The sequence below is a fragment of the Palaemon carinicauda genome, chromosome 8 (genome assembly GCF_036898095.1).
Source record: "Palaemon carinicauda isolate YSFRI2023 chromosome 8, ASM3689809v2, whole genome shotgun sequence".
Lineage (NCBI taxonomy): Eukaryota > Metazoa > Arthropoda > Malacostraca > Decapoda > Palaemonidae > Palaemon > Palaemon carinicauda.
Genome location: NC_090732.1, coordinates 130511774 through 130523770, shown reverse-complemented (window position 1 = coordinate 130523770; position 11997 = coordinate 130511774). Strand labels below are relative to the sequence as shown.

At 38.7% G+C, this 11997-nt stretch overlaps 1 protein-coding gene across 3 annotated transcripts in view; it reads right to left on the bottom strand.

Moving 5' to 3' along the window:
• Positions 1 to 4107: 4107 nt before the first annotated feature.
• LOC137645926 (GTP-binding protein 2-like) overlaps positions 4108 to 11997 on the bottom strand; it is an 86076-nt gene continuing 78186 nt past the window's right edge. For all 3 annotated transcript variants that reach the window (XM_068378980.1, XM_068378979.1, XM_068378981.1), the window contains exon 11: positions 4108 to 11997. This exon is cut by the window's right edge and continues 383 nt beyond it. The gene's annotated coding sequence lies outside the window, so the exon portion shown is untranslated.

Below are 11997 nucleotides of genomic sequence, written 5' to 3'. Positions count from 1 at the left end.
ACACGCTAAGTGCGTCTTACCTGATAACCAGATAGAGTCCAGCTTCCGAGGTTATGAATGCTGTGCCCCAAGAGAGGGTCAAATTGAAAGGAAAAGGAAGGCTAGTCATTCTTTAATTTCATCCTAGACTAATTCGTAACCTCTGCCCTCGATCACGAGGTAATGGTCCTGTGAGAGGAGCCAAGGTAGCTACAGTATACCTCCTGCTGTGACTACAACAGGTCCCAAGGAGAAATTATTCATGGCCCTGTTGGTTACATCCTGCAGGTAATGAGCAATGAACATTGTTTAAAGTCCCCAAACATCTGCTTGGAGTGCTGCACCTGCATCAGATTCCTCTTAAAAGCTAAGGAGGCATTAATGCCTCTTAAAATGAACTTTTATCCATGATCATGAAGTTACTTCCCTCAGCCAGAATGAAATTATGTTTTTTGATATTTTCTTCTTTGTCCTAAGTATGCTAACGAACAGGTGTTGCAAGCGAGGTCTTGCAGCACTTGCATGCTTAATAACAACACAACTGATCAGGATCGTCAGTTACCTGACTAAGGCTCGAGATCTGAAAATTCAATAACTTGAACGCTGCCTTCAGTAAGGATCGCCATCAGAAATTGCAAAATCAGATTCAAGTCAATCAAAGCAGACTGAAACTGCCCTTTGAACAACAGACTCAAAAGACTCCTCCCCTTGGTAGAGCAGATTGATCCTCCAAAGACACATGCAAAGAGACCGCTGGATACACTTAAAAGAATGCAAATGCAGAATGACGCCTTCAGGACAATGGGGCAACAAAAGCAGGACGGCCACATCACTCCTGCCCTGTGGTTACCAGACCCCTTCCAGTACAACTTCACCATCCTCCCAGCAGCAAGCAAAGCTCTCTGCATGCCAGAACAACTTACTGCAGCAGCCGAAAACACAATCAACGGCACCTCTGCCCCCAACATCTTCTATACTGATGGATCATTTGACTGTGATATTCCTGTAGCATCAGCAGCAGTTGTTTCTCCATCAGGTTACAGAGGAAACTGGAGGGTTTCCAACCATGCCTCCACCATGCAAACAGCTATCAGCAATTGCCAAAGCGCTAGAACACTCAGCAAGTTTATCTGGAGGAAATACAACAATCCACACTGATTCGAAAGCCATTCTGGCTCTCAGCAACAACCCATTGAAAATATCTACCAATTCACTGCAATACAGTATCTAGCCTTAGCTCACCAAAGCAACAACGGGCAGATCATCCTGAACTGGATTCCAAGTCACATTGGAATCACTAGCAACGATGAGGCCGATCACCTGGCCAAGTCAGCCCTGATCTGCCAGACAACAGTATCACACTTCAAACTGCTCTGAAAATCATCAAGAATTAATTGTCAGCCTTTTGCAGAATGCAAGAGACAAGTGAAGTAAGGCGAGCTTTCCTTGATGGCTCCAGATGAGTCAAATGCTACATCGTCTTAAAAGAAATACTCCCCCCAAGTTGCAGTCGTCATTTTCAGACTGCGATAGGGGTATCTGTGCAAATGGCAAATCATCAGATGAGGACCCAGCAGCACAGCAGATACCAGAAAGATCATGCAACAACTATCAGCAACTGAAAGATGAACCTCTGCAATACTATGTTGTATTGTCCAGAAACAAGCCTACTAAGACAGGAATTCAACTAACATTCCTGTAACTGCGACAACAATCACAAAATACATCACTGCTAATATTGATGCATTCTCGGCCTTTCTCCGCAGCTACCCCCGCTTCAGATAACGCAACCACCAACACCAATTTCAAACTATAGTAACCCAACCTTGTAATACTCTCCTTACCTCTTTTTAGCTCTCCTCTCACTTGCAATTCTCTTCTCTTTAAAGAAGTTTAGGACTTATTCCCAACTAAACATTAAGATATGATAAGCATGCAGACATCTCAATGACTAAAACACAATCAAAATTTTATTTTTACCTTTTGTTCTGGTACCTTCAGGTACAGGAATGTTTATTCCACCCTTTCTCTACTACATATACCCACTAATTAAATTCTCCTTTTCAGCTCTCTTCTATTCCAGCTGAAACAGTACTATTGCTCATCCTAAAAACTTGAGCTTAAACCACTAAGGAAGTTTTTTACTTCTATACCAATATCTAAAACTCAACATTTCCTACTCCTTCCCAAGCCCTTCCACTCATTGGGACTTACAGCAGCACCACCTTTCTCTCCAACTGAAAGACAGAAACCAGTGGGTTCTTTTGGGGTGGATACCTTCCTCCCCTCAGTCAGCTTCTCCCTTTTCTTTTGACCTAAAGAGGCTACGGCACCTCTTAAAATAAGGAAAAAGAAAGCTGAATTGGCAATAAATAAAAGTTGCTGATTATCCTTATCCCACAACCCAAACCACCTACAAATAAAAGTTGCAGATTATTCCATATCCTAAATTACCTACAAACCTAAAAATTCTAACCAAACACCTACAGTCTGCAAGTGTACAAGAGCCCAAGGCTGGCCGTAAGGGCCAGGCAATCTGCACCAACAAGCCTTCAGCTCTAAGACATGTACTATACTGTATATGCTTTTGCTACTCCGTCTCAGGCTAGAGTCCTGACAACAGATGCTGACAGAGGTGAGCTCCATACACTTCCTTGGATGCATCTGTGAAGAACCAGAACTCTGGAGGCAGAGATGATAGAAAACATCCCAATTTTCAAAAGCTCTCTAAACAATTTTTCCCCTATCGAAACTAGCTTGAGCGGATGGTCCAGATGTTATGACCAATGCTGTTTCAGCTCCCACTACAGGGACCAGAGGTAAAACATCTGCAGGGCACTAAGCACTAAGGATGACAGGTGTCTACTAGGATCTACTTCTCATGAGCTGGCACGTCGGGTAGACGAAGGAAGGGTAGAGCTATCTTGTGGAGACCGGAAACTCTTTCCTGGGATGGAAACAGCTATCTGATTTCTGTGTTCATGTCCATACCAAGATACATCAGTTTTTGTGAGGGCTTTAATACAGACTTCTTTTGATTTACAATAATCCCCAGCTCCAGGAAAAACAAAAGAAGACTGTCTCGATGGAGGAGAAGGATATCCTCCAACTTCAGCCAGAATCAGCCAATTATCCAGACACCAAAGGTGACGAATACCATTGGCATGTGCCCACACCTAGACTAAAAATTCTTGTGAAGACTTTAGGGGCAGTCGACATCCTGAAGCAGAGTACCACGAATTGGAATACTTTGCCAGCTACAATCATCAGTAGGTACTTCCAGGAAGACGGATGAAATGGGATTTGAAAATGTGTCCTTCAAGTCTGGTGATCATGAAGTCTGAGGGGCTGACCGTTGCTTCCCCCTCCATCTTGAACGGGGTTTATTGCACAAATCCATTCAAGGATAAAAGATCAATGATGACTAGCCTTCATTACCAGATAGAACCGACTGTAGAAGCCTGGGGAGCCGTCATCAATTTTGAAAGCCGCCCTCCCTCCACATGACCCGGAATTCTACTTGAAGGGGCAGATTCTTTGAAGACCCTTAATGATAAAATGGCAATATTACCAGTGGACAAATCAGGGGAGGGGGAGAGTTGGTCAACGGGAGGAGATATCAGGACCGAAGGACCTTCCACGTCCAACTTTTCGCCCTGTGGAACCACCACCTTCTCCACTTGGTCTGCATGTATCCTTCCACTGGTGGCTTTGTGGGAAGATTGCCCCCAACGGAGTCTTCAACCTCTAACTCTTCCCCTGCCCTGGCGAGACTGAAAGAGCTAACTCTTGACTTAAGTCTTCAGAATCAAAGGTTGAGGGAGGATGACCCCTTTCTGAGTCAGCTTAAGAGGCTGCGGCAGTTGCGAGACACTCTCAGTCTAGTAATAGAGGCCTACGTTTGCCTGAGGAACACGGATTGATGGAGGTGAAAGTCTTGAATATCGTTCCTCTTTTTCTCTATGCCTGCTTCAACCCCCTCCGCAGGGAAGAGTAAAGGGCGCTAGATGGATGAATTTCGTAGGCTCAATCCCTCTTGGCAGCTAAGCTGGTGGAATCTTGGAAGGTTGATATTGGGTCTATCAATAAGTATTACTACACTTATTTTGAGGGTTAAAAACACCAACATAAGGGATTACTTTATATTTTTAACTTTACAGAATGAGAAAATCTCAGCATTATACTGTACTGTTAAATCAGTTGAATAAACTAAAACATTTACAACAACATTCCTTACGGTACATCTGAAGTGGGTGTAAGGTGAGTGAAGATGTATATACAATGGAACCTCAGAGGTTGGACATTTCTCATTTCAAACAAATCAGTCTTTGAATAAAGTCACACAAAGTTTTCATGTTTTTTTGTTCTCTGACATTGAACAAATATTTGAAAGTCTGAAAAACTACCACCACCAATTAGAATTCATGAGAAGAAATGCAAAACCACACTTAATTTGTACCATTTTTGTATCATTTTTTTTTTTGTTTTCTTGCATTTTTTGTATGATTTTATGCATGTATGTACTGTAAAATTTGTTTAAAAGTGCTTTAAAATAATTGATCCTTGGGACATGGAACAGATTAACACCATTTACAGTATATTAATTATAAGAAAAACTAACAGTTTGAATAAATTTCTGTTCAAACAGCCTTCTGGAATCAATTAACTTTGACCTATAAGGTTCCACTGTACTTACACTCAATGTCTACATGGACAAGTATGTCAATGATTTTGAAAATAATTAACCTAAACTAAAGCTTAAAACGTGGAAAAAGTGCATCTCTTTTCCAATAACATTTCCTTCAGTTCCAATGCTCTTGGAACAATCTATCAAAGCATCATACTTATAAAGAACTGAATATCAGCTCTCACAACTATCTTATTTAAGATAAATAAAAATATAATAAAATTGAAAACTGTATAGATCCTTAATGCTACTGCAATATCAAATATATGAAGGTCGTATCAAAATTTTCTATTCAATCAAATGTTTACTTTGACCCATACAAACCATGCAGGATCTATGTTTACATAGATCATGAGTAAAATTTAGGAAATGTGGTAACAGCAAAGATTTTATATTATAAAAATATTCTAAAAGTTCAGGAGTCCAAAAGAAGGGAATTTAAAAAATGCGCCGACTAAATTGCTTGTACATGAGGAAATTAGAGCAAATTGCAGATATTTAGATACAGTACTGTACTCTTGAGGTCTCTAATTGTTTATCAATATACTCCCAAATTTAATCCAGCGAGAAAAGATGTAGGACCTAATTTTGCATTGAGGCAGTATATTACAAAATGCCAATATCTATAAAGTTAATACAAAAATATGAATCCTTGATTCACATGGGCCTTGACAAAGAAAACGTGAAGATCAAAGCAGATGAGTATGACTTTTAAAATCCTATTATATCAAAAATATTAATCAAATTTCTATCTTTATAGGAAAATAAAGATAAAATTCTAGACAAAGTTAAATTTCTATTGGCTAACAAACCAAGCCTGAAAATAACTTCCAACTGATGATCACACCATTGGTTAAGTATTATCATCATAATTTTATAAAGTCGTAAGGGCAGAGTAAAGGGAAAACTCTTGCAGGCCCTTATCTATCAGAAAGAATCACACTAATATAAACAAATTCAAAAGTAATTGGTCTTTTCCCAGCTATACAAACCCAAGTCTTTTAAGTAGCGACTGTTTTCAGCTTGAGCTGGAACCGGCTGTTGAAATTGGTAACGACGTAGTTAAAGACAGGTGTTAATAATGGGTGAGCAGCTCCGGCACCCCCACCTGTCAAAAGCTCTTCACTTACAACCTTTCAGCTCAAGACTGAAAGGGGTGGTTTAGGTGGTACATTCAACTTAAAAGGACTCAGGTTTGTATAGTTAAGAGACATACATATTACTTTTTTAAATTTGATATTTGTTCCTATGTGTATACAAACCTTTCATCCTTCAAGTAGGGAGGCCCACTAATTGGTGGGTTGGAATTACCCCTAGAATCTAACTGGTTGATTCTTTTTCTTTCCTGGAAATGTTAATCTACCAGGTCCCATACAGGAGCGAAGGAGATAACTCCAGCAACCGAGATCTGGTTGTAGCCGGTACCTCGACCCTCTCAGTAGCTGAGGCGTAAGCATTACAGATCATCTCACAAAGTCAGAGAAAGAACATGTTCTTGGACACCTCTTTCTTGGTTCAGCCAGTGCTAAGAAGAATTGCTGACACTAAGGTTTGAGGCATCAGGTCTTCTTCAAATAGCACCTGGAGTTCTCACTGGACAAAAGCATCACCTCTCCATGTCAAACAACACTTCACATAGAGATGGGATGGAGAAGGGCTCAAACCTGGAGTCACACCCAGCAGGCTGAGTTTAGGCCACGCAACCTGACACCAAACAAAGGTAGCTCCTTCAACCTCTCAGAGCGAGAGACTAAGGCAGAAAGACAGTGTAACTTGCCTAAACTCTTTGCCAATGCCAAAGCATTAGAAAGTCTGAGAGTCAGAAAGCATTAAAAACAGTGTTGAGAGTCAGAAGGCTGTTAGTTCAAACAGGTACACATCAAACCCTTGAAAGTGAGGGACACATCCCCTTTTGGGGTCTGACGTTCCAGGATGCAAGACTCTTCAAAGCTCCTCCCGAAAATAGACAATTCCTATGAAGAAAAAAGGCCTATTCCCTTCAATCGAAAGATCATACTCAAGGCTGAGTGGTAGCCTTGACAGCAGCGACTGAAAGGAGCTTCTCAAGGCATAGATAGACAAATGGGAATTCATGATCTGTGCAAGAAATGTTACTACCAGAGAAGAATCCCTTCTACAGTATCAATTGCAGACGATGGTCCACTTTCCCTGGGAAAATGAGGGCCATAGGGAGCTTTCTCGGGATCTCGACAGAGCTATCAGAACAGGATACCATTCAATAGGAGGCCATCTGGGAGCAACTAGGGGCAATCTCAATACCAGCGTTTTCCCCACACAGTTGATAAGCGGATGGAACAGGGTTGAAGGGTGACAGGCGTAACCACGTGATCCCATAGGTGTTGGAAGGCAACTTCAATTACGGGCCATGAGTCTGGACCGAAGGGGAGAAACACAGGGAGCTTCTTGTTTAGCCATGTGGCAAACAGGTTGAGCACTGGAGTATCTCACGAACCAGATGCCTCTCCACTACGCAGAGATGTAGGGATCACTCTAACTTTACAATCTGTCTTCGTAACTCAGTGTGTCTACCAGTCCATTCCTCTTCACAGAATGTATTTGGCTGACAACTCTCAGCGTGGAGTGCCATCTCTATGTGCATCCTCTTCATCAGCTCGCAGAGTTGGTGCAGGAACGTGGGCCCTTGCTAGACATAATCCAATACAATGTTGTCATAAGAACACTATGAATGCCTCCTTAATGTTCTTGGAATGATTGCGGCACTAGAAATACTGCTAGACTTCCAGGATGTCAATAAGTAGATGTTGCTTCTTCTGACCACACCCCTCAGATAACCAGGTCATTCAAGTGAGGCCCCACACCCTTTCAAAAAATCTGAACACAGTTGTATGTCAGGTGGTGGAGAGTCAAGTGGGAATCCCCTATAGTTTCCTCATTAGGCTAACTGGTAAGATCATCCCAAACCTCCCGTTCCCCTGGAGCAAGGGATAGAAAATCCCTGGAAGTTGACCAATGACTCATCAAACACCACTAAAGAGATCTCTAGTAGAGGCACCTGCTTCTCCAGCAAGGAAAGGTGGGCGACAAGACTGCCAGCAATGAGCTGGTATTTCTGTCTTAATCAGTAATGAACATGCTACCTCCTTGGGATTGCCGATTTATTTGCCTGATTGACACTTCTCACTGCTGCCATGTTTATCAGCATGCCCAAGTACAGTACTTCAACCGCAGCTTGGGTCAGAAATTTGACTTTTCCCTAACTGTGATAAAAGTGAAGTCAAACTCGATACTGTAGTAGCTGCCCCACAAAGTAGGCCATGCTCAGTCACTCCTTACAATACATAAACAGACATATCCCTTATTAGTGTGCCCAAGTTACAGTACTACCAAGGTGAACTTCTGAATGACCACCTGGGGAACAGTACACAGTCAGAAGCACAGAATCTAGAACTGGTGCATCGGACAATAGAGGGAGAAGAGGAGATACTTTTGAAAGGATTGACGCACAGGTAATTGAAAGTATGCGTTTTTCAGATCCACTGAAAGCATGAAATTTTCTTTTCTAATGAAACTCCTCACAGACCATACTGTTTCCATCCTGAGCATCACTTGAAGCACAAACTAATTCATTGGCAAGTTGGGGCAGAGGCGGAGGTAGCAGACACACTCAATGAGTGGAAGGAAAAAGCAAAGCTCGTTTCCTCCCACTCAAAGCATACACCTGTCACTACACAGGAGGCAACAACATACACAGCACACAATGATTGCAAACAATCATGCCCATAGCAAGAGCCACAGATAAAATGTACAGCTACAGCCGATTTAACAAAAACCAGATGAAAAGTCCATTCCTGGCTTGTACAAATCTGTTGCCTCTTAATCATAGAAATCAACAGCCAGCATTCAATTTCTGAAAGAAAAAGGTAATGAAAATTTCGATTAAGAGTGGAATGGTGTGTTCGAACTAGCTCAGGCCAAAAAACATAAAAGAAGAGCTTTAGACAGATGGGGGGGAGCCTCCCTACCCTCACTCACAAACTGTTGTTAAATATTATACTTCTTTAACAATTTCAACAGCCAGTTCTAGCTCACGCCAAAAACATATTCCCTGCTTAAAGGACTAAAGGTTTGTATATACAGTACATAGGAACAAAACAAGCAATATCAGTCTTTGAAATAGATAAATTTTTCCACTTCCAATGTACTATAATAGTTTTAAATACACCAAGATTCTAGTTTGGATCTAAATTTTTCATTTGGGCTCAGCCTTCTAATTTCAATACTACATGAATTACATTAAATACTATAAAAATAAAATGAATAAACAAAAAGAATTTTTAAAGCTCCTAAAGGTACAAAAAATTGATTACAAAGAGATGTTCCCTTCATTTCCCTTTTCTAAAATATTTGTATTATTATTCAAAAAATGTACATCCACTGTCTTAAGACTCAAGTGATGTTGAGACCCTTAAAAAAAATCCCTTTCTAAATTCACCACATACAAACAATTGAAATGTTTGGCAATAAATCTGTTTACTTTCCATCATTTCCCAAGGGAAACAATTAAAAAGAAAGAATATGTGCCTGACAAACATGTCCATATTACAGTAAATACTACATGGGAGAAATTTGAATTTTTTTCAAAGAAAATTCCACAATACATTGAAAAATAATTTTAGTTATAGGGGCTACAAAACTATACTTGCAATTACCACATTCCTATTACTGATCACACTTGACCTTTTGATGTGATATTCCAATAAATCACAATACTGCTACAAACCGAAGTACGATTTTTATTGCACTTAACGAAGAACTTCAAAATCATCAAAATATAAAAAAATAATTATTACATTTAAAATGAAGCACCAATACCTCAATTATCCAGAGACTCTTGCATTAATGGTCCTTAGATCAACTTTCCAGGCAATACACTATAAACACCTGTGACAAAGAACTGGAGTGGTTACAGTTTCAACATTAAATTGGTAGGTGACCAAAATGTTCTAAAATTTAGGGCTGTACTAAGGTTTTGCACTATGACCTTCTACAGTCTGGGTCTCAGTTTTCTTGTTTGTGGGAACACTCAAGTACATCAAAAATATCTGCTTCCTCCTACTTCTTCACTTTTATTTTCAAATATCAACATTCTATTCAGGAGATACTTGCCATGGAAATTTACATTCTTTAATTTCCACTTATATTCAATAAGTATTCCCCAATCACTACCGTATATATTTTTTCAGAAATTTAAGACCTTCATATTGCAAAATTCATAATCAATTGTAGACATCACAATACCATGCATAATGTACTAGGAAGCCTAAAAACAACATTAATCATAACCTGCCAAATCTCTCAATCTACATTATTACATACAAGAAAACTGAAAGAAAGAACTATATCAGTTAGTTTAGGTTTACCAAGCATCTTTTGTATACTATTAAGATTGGACTTGATCAAAATTATTTTTAGGTGTCTATCAACACAATTACCAAGGACAGAATTATTTACGCAAGAAACGTTCCTCTGTGGAGATTCTGTCCAAAGTGTCCCTTTAGCAGCATACTGCAGGTGGTACTAAAAGCACTTTACAGCTTTTCTTCATCCCATAATTGCACTGCTTTCTGTTTCACTTTATATTTACTGTATTATTTTAGTCACTTCCCCTTATTTCTCCAATTTTTTTTCCAATTAGGTACTCTGTAATACTAAAATTTTCATCAAGATCTGTCTTAAAAGTACTCAGCAATTTGATGCAACTACTTTATAATAATAACAGTATACTCTTATTCAGTATGCACTAACGCAAATAAGTTGCTTCTGAAGGAAATAGTGATACCTGTCAACTGTATCTACACAAATTGTACTGAAAGTAGCAGGGATGGAATGAGTTACTGGTAGAGATGAATTCTTCACAAAGCTATCTTTACCAATCATGAATGCCTAAAAGTAAAAAAAAATTTTGTACTTGACGGTATACCACACAAGGTATAACTATGTGGCTATGGTAGCATAGCAAAGTGCAGCAATAGGATGAAAGCTTACATTAACAATACTATGTAAAAATTCAAGATATAACAAGCAAAATACTGTATGTTGATACTATAACTTCCAGTTTATGTACTTCTCTAAAATATCTTTGAATATATTTGAACTATTTGGACTGTAAATTCCTTCAAAAAAATGTTAGAACTCTTTTAAGAACAATAAGAGCAGATTGATAAAATTATCTGCATTTACTTCAGTAAAGTTACAACTAGAAGTATAACAAGAAACAAACAATGACTGTATATATCAATATAAGTTTAAGCTATTATGTCAGAAAAACATTTACTGCATGAGTAGTGTAACTAACATTTTTCTTCGCTACACTAACCTCGTTACTTTTCAATTTCTTCACACAATTTGGATTTACTTATCACTACATGCCTTGAATTCAATTGGGAAATTAATAAAAAGAACCTACCCCTACCATGGTGGGACTCGAACCAATACATGTAAGGTTTACAGTACAGCTGCTCTACCATGACAAGCAATTAACATGATTAAAACTGCATAGTTTTCCTTAAAAAATTGATAAGGAATATGATGTGCATCATAGTACTGTATATAAGTGAAGACAATTCTAAAGCAATAGTTTACCTACTATTCACATGTTGAGATCAAAATTCTGGTTTCAATATGTTTTTTATATTATGTATTCAAATATGTCTTCGATATCCATATACAGTATAGAGAAATACTTAGTAGAAATCCTGGCCGTAATTTTTAGCAACACTATCTGATTTAGGCAAGGTCCCAAAATTTACCACGAAAGTACTGGGTCTAGTGATTATATTACAATTTCTAGCAACACTATCTGATTTAGGCAAGGTCCCAAAATTTACCTGGAAAGTACTGGGTCTAGTGATTATATTACAAGAGTTAATTTTCACTTTGATTTTAATCTTTAAATGACCCTTTACCCTTTATATGTTTTCTTTTTAACATCCACATTAATTGGATATGTGCAATTTTAAGTTTGTGTACATCAAGTTCAATTCCCTAAAATAAAACAAAATTAAATATATACACTGTTGACTTCCAAGATATTATAAAGAAATATAATCTGTAAAGTTTCATAATATCTATTCTCTGACAAGAGAAACCTCAATGTAAATACACATTGAAACCAACAAAACAAAGTAATTGCACCTCTTACACTGCAATACATTACAATAACCAAATATTGGAAAACTTCAAGGGCAAGTCAGCTACTTTACTGAACACGTAGTAAACATAACTAACAAATCGTAAAGTTCGACAGTTGAACTAAAAACAATAAATGAGGTACTGGTGTCATTTTTAAA